At 39.3% G+C, this 14,249-nt stretch overlaps 1 long non-coding RNA gene across 2 annotated transcripts in view; it reads left to right on the top strand.

Annotated features, from left to right (window-relative positions):
- The window catches only part of LOC142056916 (uncharacterized), a 51,382-nt gene extending 38,207 nt beyond the window's left edge, over positions 1-13,175 (top strand). For both annotated transcript variants that reach the window (XR_012660472.1, XR_012660471.1), the window contains exons 3-4: positions 200-270; positions 11,294-13,175. This is a non-coding gene — a long non-coding RNA (uncharacterized LOC142056916). The remainder of the gene's footprint in view (positions 1-199; positions 271-11,293) is intronic.
- Positions 13,176-14,249: the final 1,074 nt, after the last annotated feature.

Raw genomic sequence — 14,249 nt, 5'->3', positions numbered from 1 at the left:
ATATATGTGTCATTTTTTTAATGTTTATAGGCCTATACCTACTGAAAGTTTAACTTTGAGGATCACAAGGGATCAGAATATATAAACATCACCTTTATAATAAATGTTAATAGAAACATAGAAAAAAGTGAACTGCAACGCCTGTATTCCCTACTGCTTTCTGCTCAATCTAAATACTTTTTTTTTCTTGTCTTTGTAGAGCCAGAAGATGATTACAAAGCTGCATCAAATTTCTTTTCTTTCCCACTGAAACTGAGCAGTTAGCAACAGGTAACTACAGTCAAATAACTGTAGTTTTCCTTAGCATACACTTTACAGTTGGAAAGAAAGGCAATGAGTAACTTCTAAAAGCCACGTGTAATACCCTACAGCTTTGGTACTTTAACTGTTTGCTTTTTCTGACTTATGAGGTATTTAAAAGATTTCACTGGTGTTTGTTGCCACAAGACTAAGCACACTGAAAACGTCTATGCAGAACCAACACTTAATGTCTTAGTGTTACACAACAATGGGGTCAAGTTAACACTTCTGTCTTTGGCATCTAAAAGCCATAATACCAAACAAATGTAGACTTATACTCTTCAGAGCATATTTTTGTCTCCCTTGCACTGGAGTTAAAGGAAACACTTCCATGAAGTAATTCTCCTGTGTTTTCTTCATACACATGGGGTAATTTGGGGAAAGAAGGGAAGGCAACCGGAACGTCAGTTGAGCTCATCTGCAGCCATGCTGTTGAATAATTTTGTTAACAACTGCTGTGTTCACTGAAATTCTGGCAAACATCTTTCTGATGGCTATTTGGACTGAGAAGGACCTCTGACTGCCTTCCTCCCACCCCATGAAATGTATGCTAGAAACTTGTGCTGGTAAAATATTTAAGAAACTGAGTGAAATCTTTTAATGAATACACACAAAATGGACTTAAATTATATGATTACAAGATCATTTTGCCTAGGCTATTTGTCACCTTCACACCAGTTTTCATGTGATGAATCCTTGGGGAAGGCAAAGAGAGACAAGCCCAGCACAGTGAGAGCTCTGATAGTCCTGTAGTCATTCAGCGCACCGCCTCATGAGGCTGTTGTGACCTGAGGTCAGAAGTGTCATTTAAAATTGTCAGGCACAGGTAAGTGAGTGTCACTAGGCCAGATCCATTTCAGGAATCGCTTTATTGCAGTCAGGGAACAGGCAAGGATGGTGAATGTTGATAATTAATTGTAGTTTACACTTCAATGCAATTAACACTTTCTGATGTGAGTGAGTAACATTTTAATGTGAAGAGGTTACTTTGTAATCCCATTTTTATTTAATACTTATTGCCATATGCTGTATATTTTGTTCTTTTAAATAGTGTTAATATTCTCTTTGCATTATAGACAATAGTGCATCTCGCTTTTGATTTATAAAATATGCTTATGAGACTAAAAGCATGTACAGTATTAAAATACATTAGACTAATAGAGCCACTGTCAATTAAAAGACTCTCCAAAAATGCAGTTTATGGGCTCAACAAAGTCTCTTCAAAACGATCAGCCCTTGAAGCTTCTGGGGGAACAATCTGGGGGTTTTTTAGTCATCAGGGAGCTGAACTCTGAGCTCTCTCTGCTCAGCACAATTCATAGCTGCCTAAATAGCTTTATAATTCAAGAATTTCATCTCATCTGAAGCGTCAAAGTAGAATACAAATAGAGAAGTGACCTTTAATCAGTAACTTAAACCATAAAACCCATGTATTTGGAAACTGGACGCAACTGCAAGCTTCCCTGGGAGCAATCCCACCACAGCAAGCAAGCAAGCAAGCACATCCTGTACTACATGAAGAGGCATAAGATTTAGCTCAGCTTGAATGCATTACAGGGTGGAGATGAATCTCCAAAAGGAAAATTTGTGGGTTTCTTTGCCACATAAACATATGAAGAAAACACTTTTGGCTACTGATATATTATTTGTCCAACAAAAATAGACAAAAATCCTACTTCGCACACATTTCCAGCAAAAATATGTCTTTCCCATCAGGTATATTTCAACAGAAGCCTCATAATAAAAAGCAAAACCTCTAGCAGCCACTACAGTGTTTGTTGTCTCTCTAAAATGTACTTAGCAGCAATAGCTTCTACATGGGTTTTATTGTTTTCATTTAAATAAAAGATTTTTACAATAAAATTTCTGATGAAGAAGAAAGCAACTTCTTTTAATGAAAAGATTGAAAAAGATACCATTCAACTAATGCAACACAAACTACTTCAAAATTATAATGATAAGAGAAGAGAAAATTTCTATTCATTTTTCAGGCACAGTTCTCATAAACCAGATATACACAAAATAATCCTTTGTAGCTGTTGCTTAAAGATACCCTGGCTCCAAAAAATCTCTGTATGCTGGACCAAAGTGTGCATGCAGTGTCTGGTAGCTTTATTATACTTAAAAGAAAAAAAAAAACCTACAGAAGAATGTGCAGTGTAGTATGACTAGAAGAAAAGAGATTTTTAGATTTTTCCTCTGTGAGGCCGTGTTGGCAGTGTTCGTATTAATTTAATTTTGTGACTATGTTTCTTCAGTAAATATTCAGTCCTGCTGTAACAGATGATTTGGGATTGCATTGGCAGAAGGAGCTTCAGCTTTCATTTTTACATTCTGCTGTTGGTCATTTCAGGCAGCATTCAAGGAATGTGCATATTAAAAGAAAAGGCACATCAAGCACATAGCTGCTGTATGAGGGGCGCCTTCATTTACATCACTGGAATGTAGAACTCCTTTCAGAAGAGTAAGATGAGGCCCATGAGGCCTGAGCCCTCACAGGCTTACAGCCGCGTCTAGTTACTCGTCAATGCCAACGGGTTCTGTATGCACAGAGAGGCTCAGAGAGGACACACTTCTGCTGTACAGACCCAGCAAAAGACAGCTAAACAGGAAGGCTCATATCGTGCCAGCAAGGGTACAATAAAAAGAGCTGATCTGTAATACATATCTCCATTTGGGCATTTCTAAATGAGTACTATGTTCATCAAGCATCTTTTGAATAGCAGATACTTTTGGAAGACTGCACACTGTAAGAGCAACTGCTGATTGCCGTACTGCTACAGATAAACAAATCCTGCCTACTGGCTATAAGTATCAGAAGCGCTTGCTAAACGCACGTGCTGTCCACAAGATCCAGAGTCACAAAACTGTACTTGACAAAGAATACACAACCTGAGCACAGGTTAATGTCAGCATTAGGGTGAATTAGAAGATAGGATATTTGCCCAAGAGGAAATTCTGGCATTTCTGAATTTTTGTCTTAAACCAGAACAAGAAGGCAGCATTTCTAAATATGCTACTAAATTATACCAAACCTTGGGGAGAAAAGATTTTGAACAATTCAACATAATATAGCAATACAGAAGCAATCTATAAAAATAAAATATGATAATGCAAATAATTAACTTTTTTTTTTTTAAAAGTATGAACAATTTGAAGGTAATTACTGGAACTGTGAATATATTGACATCCAGAAGGGCTGTGCAAAGTGGTTCTGAGAAAAGGAAAGTGGAGATATACCTGAGTAACACTCAAAATAAAGCCTCATTACCTACAGCTGTTCTCCTTCGACTGGAAATAGTAACAAAGTAGAACTCATCTTTTCCTTATGACATTTCTTTTAATGTTAGTTAAATGGAGGACACTCCGAAGTTTCTCCATGGAGTTTCTTCTGCCAAAACACATGCACACATTCCTTATAAAAATCAATATTAAAAAGTGAGGAACCAATCATAAAAGACCCCTACATAAAACCATGGGTGCCCAGTTCCACATTTTATTGCATGGTAAACTGCTGCTAGAGTTTCTCAGCAGGAATCATCAATATAGCCCCAAGAGACCAAATGACATCTTTGTGACTGGCTATTTATCTCTATCTCACTTATGTCAGGAAAATTTGTATTAAAAATGTAACAAATGATTCTTGAATTTGTAATATCTAATTCATATGATATAACTAACTGCTCAGTGATATATTAATGCCAATCTCTGTTAAACTGGTCCAATTTTGTTTCAGTTGCTACCAGAAATGAATGTCACCCTTATAAACTGTATTAATTTTGAATGCATTGAGTATAATGCAGTAAAATGTTACCTTCCAAAACCAATTTATGATGGTTTTAGTGTGTGTGTGTGTGTGTGTATATATATATACACACACTATATATATAGATGTATGTTAGTATGTTAACCTGTACCAGCCCTTCAGCCACTGAGGAATTAAACCACTAAGATTAACAAAAAAATATTTTAAAAGCTTTTCTCTTCACCTGTATCAATGTAAGGACAGAGGATAAAGATGTGCACCTTTTTTTTAAGTGGGGGCAGTTGCTAATACAATGCAGTAAAATAGAGAACAATGCAGTTTGAGAAAGGAAGGAGAGGAAAATGGTCAAAGCAAGTTTCATTGAAGAATAAGCAAGAAAAGGTCTGAAATGGCCATATACTTACTGGCCCTTTTATGTCATTCTGGTTCACATGTGTTTACACAGTGGTGTCATAAAATGAATAAAGAACACATACTTGGAAGAGCAAAGTTACTTTCTGAGGGGAAGAAGAGGGAAAAACATCCTGTGCAGGAGGTGCAGGGGAAATGTATGTAGGAAAGGAATGAGGAACACCTGCAGAGAAGAAAGTGGGAGTCATGAAGAACTGAAAAGCTTAAAAAGAGACTGTAAGACATGTAGCAAGAAAGAGGGGAAAAAGAAATCTTAGGGGGACAGGACAGGCCAAAGACTGAGGATGAAGGACATGGTTTAGAAGAAGGAGAAATGAAGAAAAGGCTATTTGGTCGTATGAAAAAGAGAATGAAAATAGGTGGCAAATAGGATGAACGACATTTTAAAAAATATAAACATTCAAAGGGTCCCATGACAGTTTTTTAAATCAAGATTCTCATATAGAGCATGGCTCTGACTGCAAGTGTAAACCACGGGCTCTCTGCAGGATGCCCTGTTGTGTGTAATTGTCCCACCACACAGAGCAGCCTTTGTGTGTTCTGGTTTAGAATTACAATTTCTAACTAAAAGAATTTCCCAGTCTTGAGGTTGCTAAATGACAGGTGTAAATGAAGAAAAAGGTTATCCCTTTTATGAGATTTAGAAGCTGAAGGCCAAGTTTTTATAAGATTTTGGATTTGCTCTGGCGTGGAGATAGATGGAAACTATTAAACAGCAGTGTTAATTTTGAAAACAGGACTGAGATATTTTTAAGCTTTTAGGCAAACTGAAATAATAATACTGAGGTATACGAATGTACCTTGCATGTCTTGGGCAGATATTACTTCCAAGCCTTATTTAATTCTTCAAATACATGCATGACATTTCAGAATTCACCATTTAGCTGAAAGATCAAGTTAAACACATATCCAAGACAATGCAGCATAGTGTCTGGATTGGGACTGGGTAAACCAAGGATTATTAAGAAGTGTCAAGACTTTCTGGAGAGTATAAAGAAAATTTCGGCTCTTCTTTAACTTTAAAGTCATCTCCATCCCTTCCACAAAACAAGAGATTTCCCAAGTAATTGTGTTACAGTTTTCTAGGGCTTGTGGGGATTGCTGATATATAGTAAGCTCGCTATAGCTTGTAGGATGAAATAAACTGGCCAACTCTGATAAAGGTCAGTCCCTGTTTCACTATATGAAAGAAGATAAATTGGTTGCAGGTAGAATACTGAGATACGAAAATCAAGTTTTAGAATCTTTGTCTTAACATGCATATACCCAAAAGCAACACCCAAACTCTTGTAATGGTGAGTTCAGGAATGATGATACCACTTCATAAATGCTCTCTGCATTCTGCAGCCTGAGTTTCCCTGCAGTTACCATCCCTACTGTTGTATGAAACAATCTCCAAGGCAATTTTGCAAAACTAATTTGCATGGTTGCTGGTCCAATATGTTACCTGCTACATGTATACATTTCCTCAATACCTTAGTTTGTGAACGATTACTTGCTGAACAGGGCTTCACAGGCTGTTGATCACAGTGTACAAATGTTTACAATCAGTGAGGGCATACAAAGATAAGGAATTGCCACAATTTATTAAGCAAAATTTAAGTGACCTCAAGAATCAGATCAAGCACATTTTCCTCTATGAACACGATGAAACAGTAAGCATTTCCCCTGCCCTGCCAACTACAAAGAAGCTAATTTTTATTTTCCGTTTAGTATTACATTTCAGAGAGCATATAGTGACTAAATGTCTCTCATAGTTTGTGCTATATGTTCATCTTGTGAAGGTTTACAGAGAGTAAGAGTCAAGTAGCTGTGTGGCTGCTCCAGCAAAAGTGCCAGGTTAAGCAAAGGAAATCTTCACTGTTGCCCAATCAAACTTACATTTTTGCAGACGTGTCCCCTCAGACCACAGGTTTGCCACTAAACTTTGCACACCAGCCTTGGACATTTCCATTCCCAGTTCACATTCATGCAGCAGAATTATTTAGACAAGCTCCAATTCCCCCAATTTGGAATGGGAGGGAAAAGTGTATGGTGCTGCCAGGCACAAGATTATATCTTCGTTTTGGTGGAGGTTTCAGGCTCTTTAGAGAGCCTGTGGTTGTGGCTGTCACTCTCTGCCACACTCAGAGGCTTTTTTTATTGTCCCTGTCAGTTAGCAGCCCAAGGTTACTGCCAGCTCTCTGTCAGTGCTTTGATTTTTGTCAGCTATGGCCAGGTCCTTTTAGTTATCTGCTATCTTTTCAGCTTTGTTCAGCCTGAGCTCTACTTGTCTACTAATTAGCTCTTTGGAGATTTCCCTTTTAAAACTCACTATCACAGAGGACAGGAACCGTTCAAAAGTTTTGTGCTTCATAGAAATTCCATATTCATCCACATCCCATACAGCCATCTTTTTAAAATTAAAAGTGGCAGGTCAGGCCAATTTAAGGTATATAAGCAGCACAGCCTGTAAAAAAGATACCTTTAGGTTCTTGATCAGGTATGTAGATGAATGACAGAAAAAGAAAAAAGGTTTCCACTGAAAAGACCAAGGTGTACAAATAAAAAAGAAACTATCATTCTGTATAACATATTCTCATTTTCTTTATCTTCTGGTGTGCAAATATTGTGCTAGCTGAATATAAAAGTAGCACAACTTTAGGGTACAAAAAAAAAACCACACTGTAACAACATCAAGAGTGGTCTTACATCAAGGAGGGCCCTGAGGATGTCTTTGTTGTCAACTTCAGAAGAAAAGAGAGGAACAGAAGAGGAAACTGGCAGAAGGAATAGATGCCAAAGAGAACTCAAAGGATTAGGTCCGGGTGAGGTGATCGGTATTCGAAAACAGTCTGCCTTCTGGCTCTGATCTAAGGGAATAGGCTGGCAGCAAAGCCAGAGGGCATAACAGCACAAACACACCTTCAGCACACTGCTGGAGGCTTGCCTCAGTGCCTTAAAAATTGTGGTAGCAATTAGAAATAAAGGTATATAGGAACAATAGGCAAAAGTACTCTATTTGTGAATAAAAGTCCTCTTTTTACATAATACTCAGTCTACTTGTATCTTTTTTTCCTTCTTTTTTGCCACTTAGTACGTTTTTCTTGTGGTATCTTATCGATGCTGTAAGTTGCGCCTACATTGCACTTACATAGTGTTAATGCCTGGAAGATGAAAGTAAAAACCTTTGAATATATTAATGCTATAACACAGATGTCTTACTTTTTATACTCTTTTTTTAGAAATATGGTGTGGTTAATAATGATGCAGATTGTGCTGGATGGATGAGCAGATGAAACAGGGGAATACAGATTAAATAAAAATTTCTTCAAAGCTTACGTTTGCTTCATAATTTAACTTCTGTACTTGTCATGATAGTAGTAGCTAGGTGCAACCATGCATAATCACATTGTTCTAAAATATCCTGGTGAAACAGAACAAACCTCATCTAAACAGCACTGCCACACTTGTTCACATAACTGGAAAAAAAGTAATTAGGGAAAGTCAGCTCGGCTCCGTGGTTGATGATAATTAGAAATCTATAGTTACAATAAAAACTATACGAACAGTTTTACAGTTGAGAAGCAAACATTTCTTACTGAAGGCAAAGCTGCAAAGAGACTGTGGAATAATCTGTCCAGACTTCCTTTTCTGACCCAACATCTCATGCAGGTTGTGCCTGGTTTCTTATTGTTTTGCCCTCACATTTGTCTTATGCATTGGACTCAGAAAGGAAGACAGATTTGGCAGCTTTTGCTTTGCTAATGGGAAAGCTCCTTCAAGTCACTGCTAACCTGGGTGATGTTTGGCCTCCTCAGAGCAGTCACACTTCTATCTGAGAGCTGTTCTCGTTTTTCAGAGCTCAGGTTTACAATGACCCAGGTATTACAAGGAGTTACTGGTATAGATGATCCTGTTCTTTGAACTTGCTATGTACGTGGGGTCCTTTGCTCCTGATGTCTGGCCAGACTGACGGAACAACAAACATTTGGTTGTTTCTTCTTGTTGACATCTTTGGACATTTTCAGTCTTTCTTCAAACTGCCTCATAACTAGCCTGGTTGATAGATTTGGAGGCTTTACACATTTTTTTCTATTTCTTGCAGGATGAAAATTTCACACATGTTCTATTATAACATAATTCTGCTGTTCTCAAGGTTGGATGCCATAATTCTTTCCTTGTTGGATTAATCTAAATTAGGGCATATTAGTGGCATAAAAATAACACAGATATTTTAGCTGCATGCATTGAAAGCATTTTGAAGCCACTCCTACTGGTTTTAAGAAAAGTTCTGGCTAGTCATGCTAATTTTCAAATTGATTTGCAATCTTCAAACTGCAAAATTGAACTGGCCAAATTTTGCATTTGAAAAGCCAATTCATGACTTTCATAGTTTGCATTCCATTGATAACAGCAGATACGAAAGCTACCTGGTATCCATTTTGGAGAAGCAATGACCCAGACACTTTCTCATTGGCATCGCATTATTTGTTCATCCCTACTTTCTGAATCTAGCATTTGTACATTCTTGTACAACTGTACATTAGGCAGCTGGTCACTTGCTGTGACTTGCTTGCTCTGTCACTTGGAGAGTTACCTACTGGATACACTGAGCTGGAGCAGTTATGTCTGCATTGCGTCTGTGTTCAACTGACACCTTAAATGCTTGGAAGCAATTTAGTTCAGAAAACTAAAACTCAGTGTCAGTCTCCCCTTCCTCAATAGGAGATGACAGACTTCACATATGGGCAGCTGTCGCATTGCTTTAGCCTTTCTAGGTTCAAGGAATACTTGTAACAGACAGCAAGTAACCCCCGTATAACACTGTTGGCAGTCATTGCTTCTCTTGTTTTTCCCTTAGTTTAGTTATGCTTCCCTAGCTTGCTCTTAGAGCAAAGGGATGTTGCAGACATGATCTACCTTGACTTTCTGCTAACTTCAAATTACTATACCTGAGCATGCTGATCACCCAGATATTTATCACAAGGAGTGCTCTTAGCATATTTGGCTGGCAGCATTAATATTCTTTATAGCAAATTTAATCCATATTGTCTCTCTGCGCCATCCATTTCTACTCTATAGTGTGGAGATTAGGGTAAGTAATTGCTTGCTTAATACAAAATTGCCTGGTTGTGAGACAGCCTGCTTTTGCCAGCCAACTCAGATATTATTCCCTCAATTGCAGGCATCTGTTACTGAGCTCATCTCAGTACCATCCTGTATAAACGAATTGCTCTATGCAAATGTATTTTGTCATTTTTTCACCAGCTGTCATGCTGCTTACCCAACTCAAGGGCTGTGTCTCTTCACTGAGTTTTTCCAGTTGCTTATACCAAACGCATTTAATGCATCAGTTGAATCATTTCATCTAGTTCTAGTACTACATGTCTGACAGACATTACAGTCCTTGAAGTACCTCTCAGTAATCTTTTAATAGCTTTGTTCCAAGGTGCATATTTTGCTTTGACTGATTTTATTTCTTCTTCTGTGTTTATTTTATGGATTTTTTTGTCCTATTATAATAACTGAGGCAATGCATATCCTGCAGTTGAGCAGTGAGTCAACTGGTCAAAAGCAGGTTGAGGATTGATACAGTACTAGGATTACCAGTGCATTTGCAGCATGCTTTGGAATTTTCTAAGAAATGCCTCATTGGCTGAGCACTGTCAGATTGGCTGTACTGGACAGTAACAGGAAGAAGAGGGGACCCCAAGAGAATCAGTCACTAGAAGTGCATTACTGTCACCATCAAAACAATCAGTTCATGCTGAAACCTGCTCCTAGGAAAGGAGAACGCGAACAGTGCGGGGAGCTCTAGAGAGAACCTTATATCTCTGGCCTTAATGATTTAAAAAGGTAACCCATCTCCTCCAAAAAATAAAAGTCTCTTACTACTATCTTGAGACTGTCTAAAGACCAAGACTAGTAAAATAAAGAAAACAATGGAAATTTAATTGACTGAAACTGGTGTCAGGAATTAGGTTTAACTAGCGGACAAAACAATGATAGGTGCACTATGCTGCTCCTTTCCCATATCCATCCTACCCTCCCTGAGCAGAAGTGTATTTCTGCACAGAGAACAGCAGCTCCTGAGGATACACCATGCGTTGTGGCTATAGGAAGAACTACAGGCCTGTACCTCCGAGTCAAGGTTCACGAATTCTGAGAGTTCAGCAGAATCACACCTTTTGTTGAAATAAAATGCTTGTAACACTCTTAGCCATAAAGAAAAATCCCAGAATATGATCCAAGTTAAATACCTGCCTAAGTTTGCAGAGAACTATGTTAATATTTGTGAGAAAAGCTTGATTTATTAATCTCATTACTGCTTTAAATAGCAAGCAAACCCCATCCCCGCAGGAGGAGAACAGAACTAGCCCTCAGGAGGAGAGAAGACCCAAACTACTACTCCTGTTACTCCTGAAGAACAAGGCCACTCTTTTGGAGGAGAGGAGATCTCTGGTTACTGCTCCAAAAGCTCAGTTTCACCCTGAGTGTGCACATACTGAGGGCCACAGGGTCAGAGCAGGGAAGAGAACCACGTTTCAGAGCTGGAACTGGGGCCTTTCCCATGTCAGAAGGCAGGTATGGCTCTGCCTTGCCTTATGCCATCCTTGTTACTGTGAAGCACCACAGTACCAGCCCCATGGAGTTACCTAGCAGAAGGGCAGGTGGAAGCTGTGCCAAGGAGACAATGCTTTGTGTTGCAATTACTTACTTGAGTAAAATGGCAGCATTTTTTTTATGGGCACGAAACCCACATTTAAAAACAAAGGTTAATTTAAAATATGAAACAAAACGTATCCCTATTAATGTGTTTCTTTTCCTCTGCAGGCAAATATCTATTTTGCTGTGAGAAGACGGTACGGAAAACAACAAAGCTCCCATAGGCAAAATTTCATGTTGTTGTTCTACCTGCCATATTTGAAGTGCAATAAGGGCCATTTACTGGGGATGGGAATAGCTCTCTAGGGGAAGGACAGGAAGACAGGATCATGTTAACACTAAACTTGCTTTCTTCCCAAGAACTTCATTAAAGAGAACAAACAGTATTTCTTCAGGGCTTTAACGAATGATGAAATCCCTAAAATCCATTTTTGAGGGATGTAACTATGAACGTTTTTACTTTATAGGAGGCAAAACCAAGAGAGAGGCTTTGACTAAAAATTTTTAGTGGTCTTCATTTTAGGTCCCTTGTGTTTTGGATGTCAAGGTCTATATTTCCTCCTGCTCCTCCTCCTTCGTCTAAAAGATGCTGGGCTCCCACAACTATAGCTAAGAACAGCTGTATCACAGTGTCACGGAAAATTAAACTCAAATTATTTCAGGTAGAAAACCAAGTATTAAAAGTTTCAGTGCAAGAAACTGGACTCTCAGCATCTTACCCAGGTCTTTGAGTTTCAATTTCCTCTAGCTCAGCACTCCTGCACCAGAAATTCACAGTGCTGCCACCATGTATCTACACGAGTGCAAAAAATCTTTTATAGAAAAGGCCAAAGGGCAAACAGCTGCTGCATAAATACTTTGAAAGTCAGTCTCTGAAGTGATGAATGGTTAAGGGGACATCTACAGCTTTCAAATAGACAAGAGCCTACTTCCCTCATTCTCTGAGGTTATCAGGCATGGATCACTCCAAACTGAAATCCTCCAGCTATGGCTAGTGCTTTGATGAACCCAGGGGCAACGGGCCCTGCCATCAGGACCAGCATTACAGTGATGTTATTATTTGGCTTCAGCTGCCCAGACTGCAGTCAGAGACTCTTTTCATCCTGTTGCAAAGACTTCATAGATATACCCTAAACAACAGCTGTTGCATTACTCTCTTGGAAATAAAGAAATATAATGTTACGGAAGTCTCACCTTCCTCCTCTCATGGTTGGTTTTGCATATTTTTGCTCTATACCAAATCATTTTTATGTCCTTTTTTTCTCTCCAGAAATTAGTATTTTATTTTTCCAGAGAGTGAAGCTGCTCTGCAAGGTGAAGAGTGCAGTGGAGAGAAGGCACAGCAGGAGTTTAGGAAGCTTGGGAGTTTTCCACATCACCATTTTTTTCCTGGCTGTGAGAGCAGCAAAATAATTAAGATCCTTGTAATTAATAAAATATGAAATCTGTGTAACTTCTGACTCTGTATATGCAATGTTAAAAATGGTGATTCACCTGGTTTGTACTGTGAAGATGAAGTGACATGCTTTACTTTTTTTGAGCAGTTAAAAGAAGTCCCTCAGTAAATACAGTATATTTACTTGACTGTTTTTTATTTCCTAAGTCATCCAAACCTCACTCACATGGCATTACATAGCCGGTAATATTTACATTATTTTGTCTTTGCTGATTTGGTAAATAAGGAAGGGAGTCTGTATTTCTGAAATAGAAGCAAGAATTTAAAAGTTTAACAGTGGCCTTGAGCAGCTCCTGTGTCAGACTAAATGATGCAACATAACTTGAAGCCGAGGTCCCCACATTTATTTCCTTCTAGACCTGCTTTAAAAGTCATTTGTGCTGTAATGTTTACAGAAAGCCCCAAAGACAACTATGAGGTTAGTGGAAACTTGTGGTTACATTTAACAGCTGTCTACATATGCACACAGGTGGTCCACAGATTTTGTTGTCGCTTGCACCATTAGCAAGTTTGCTGATGATACCAAACTGGGAGGTGCTCTTGACTCTCTTGAAGGACAAGAGGCCTTGCAGAGGGATCTAGACAGATTGGAGCATTGGGGTGAAATTTAACAAGTCGAAATGCCAGATTCTGCACCTAGGACGGAGCAATACCGGGCACAAGTACAGACTGGGAGAGGATGATTCTGCTGGAGAGCAGCCCTGCAGAAAGGGAGCTGGGGGTGCTGGTCAACAGCAGGCTCAGTACGAGTCAGCAGTGTGCCCTGGCAGCCAAGAGGGCAAAAGAGGCAATTATGCCACTGTATTCCGCGTTGGTGTGTCCCCACAGTTTAAGAAGGATGTTAAGGTCCTTGAATGCCTGCAGAGGAAGAAAACAAAGCTCGTGAAAGGGCTGGAAGCTTTGTCCTGTGAGGAGCGGGCTAAGGACTCTGGGCTTCTCTAGCTTGGAGAAAAGAAGGCTGAGGGCCAACCTCGTCACTTTCTACAGCTTCCTGAGGAAGGGACGTGGAAAGGGAGGTGCTGAGCTCTCTCCCTGGTATCCAGTGATGGATGTGCGGGAATGGTTCAAAGCTGCACCAGGGGGAGGTTTAGACTGGACATTAGGAAGCACTTCTTTACCGAGAGGGTGGTCAAACAGTGGAACGGGCCTCCTAGAGAGGTCATTGATGCCCCAAGCCTGTCGGTGTTTAAGAGACATTTGGACAATGCCCTTAATAACGTGCTTTAACTTTTGGTCAACCCTGAATTGGTCAGGCAGATGGACTGGATGATCACTGTAGGTCCCTTCCACCTGAAACAGTCTAGTCTTCTCTAGTCTGTCCTTGCTATTTTGGTCTCTTCTCCTTTCTGTGTTTTACATCTTGCCTCAGATATCCCAGTAAAGTTGGGGAGAAGCCCAGCTGCTCCAGCAGGGCTCAGTGATTTCATAAGCATTTCACTTGAGCAGAGAAGTCCACCTCTGCAAAAGTATAAGGTGTAACATAAATCTCCTGAATACTGTTGCTTTCCCTGTCTTTCACTTCAGCAATGCAGAAACCATTACAATAAATAAAATTATTTAAAATGAAACACCTGTGCTTGTGGTATTGGTAATGGAGCTAAGATTAGAACTTTTAGCTCCAGTTGTAGTATTCTGTTTTAAATGTTTTAGCAATGCTTGTGTCCTGTA

Source organism: Phalacrocorax aristotelis, chromosome 4 (genome assembly GCF_949628215.1).
Source record: "Phalacrocorax aristotelis chromosome 4, bGulAri2.1, whole genome shotgun sequence".
Taxonomy (NCBI): Eukaryota; Metazoa; Chordata; class Aves; order Suliformes; family Phalacrocoracidae; genus Phalacrocorax; species Phalacrocorax aristotelis.
Note: the sequence above shows the minus strand (reverse complement) of the source record. Positions and strands in the feature narration are given on the sequence as shown.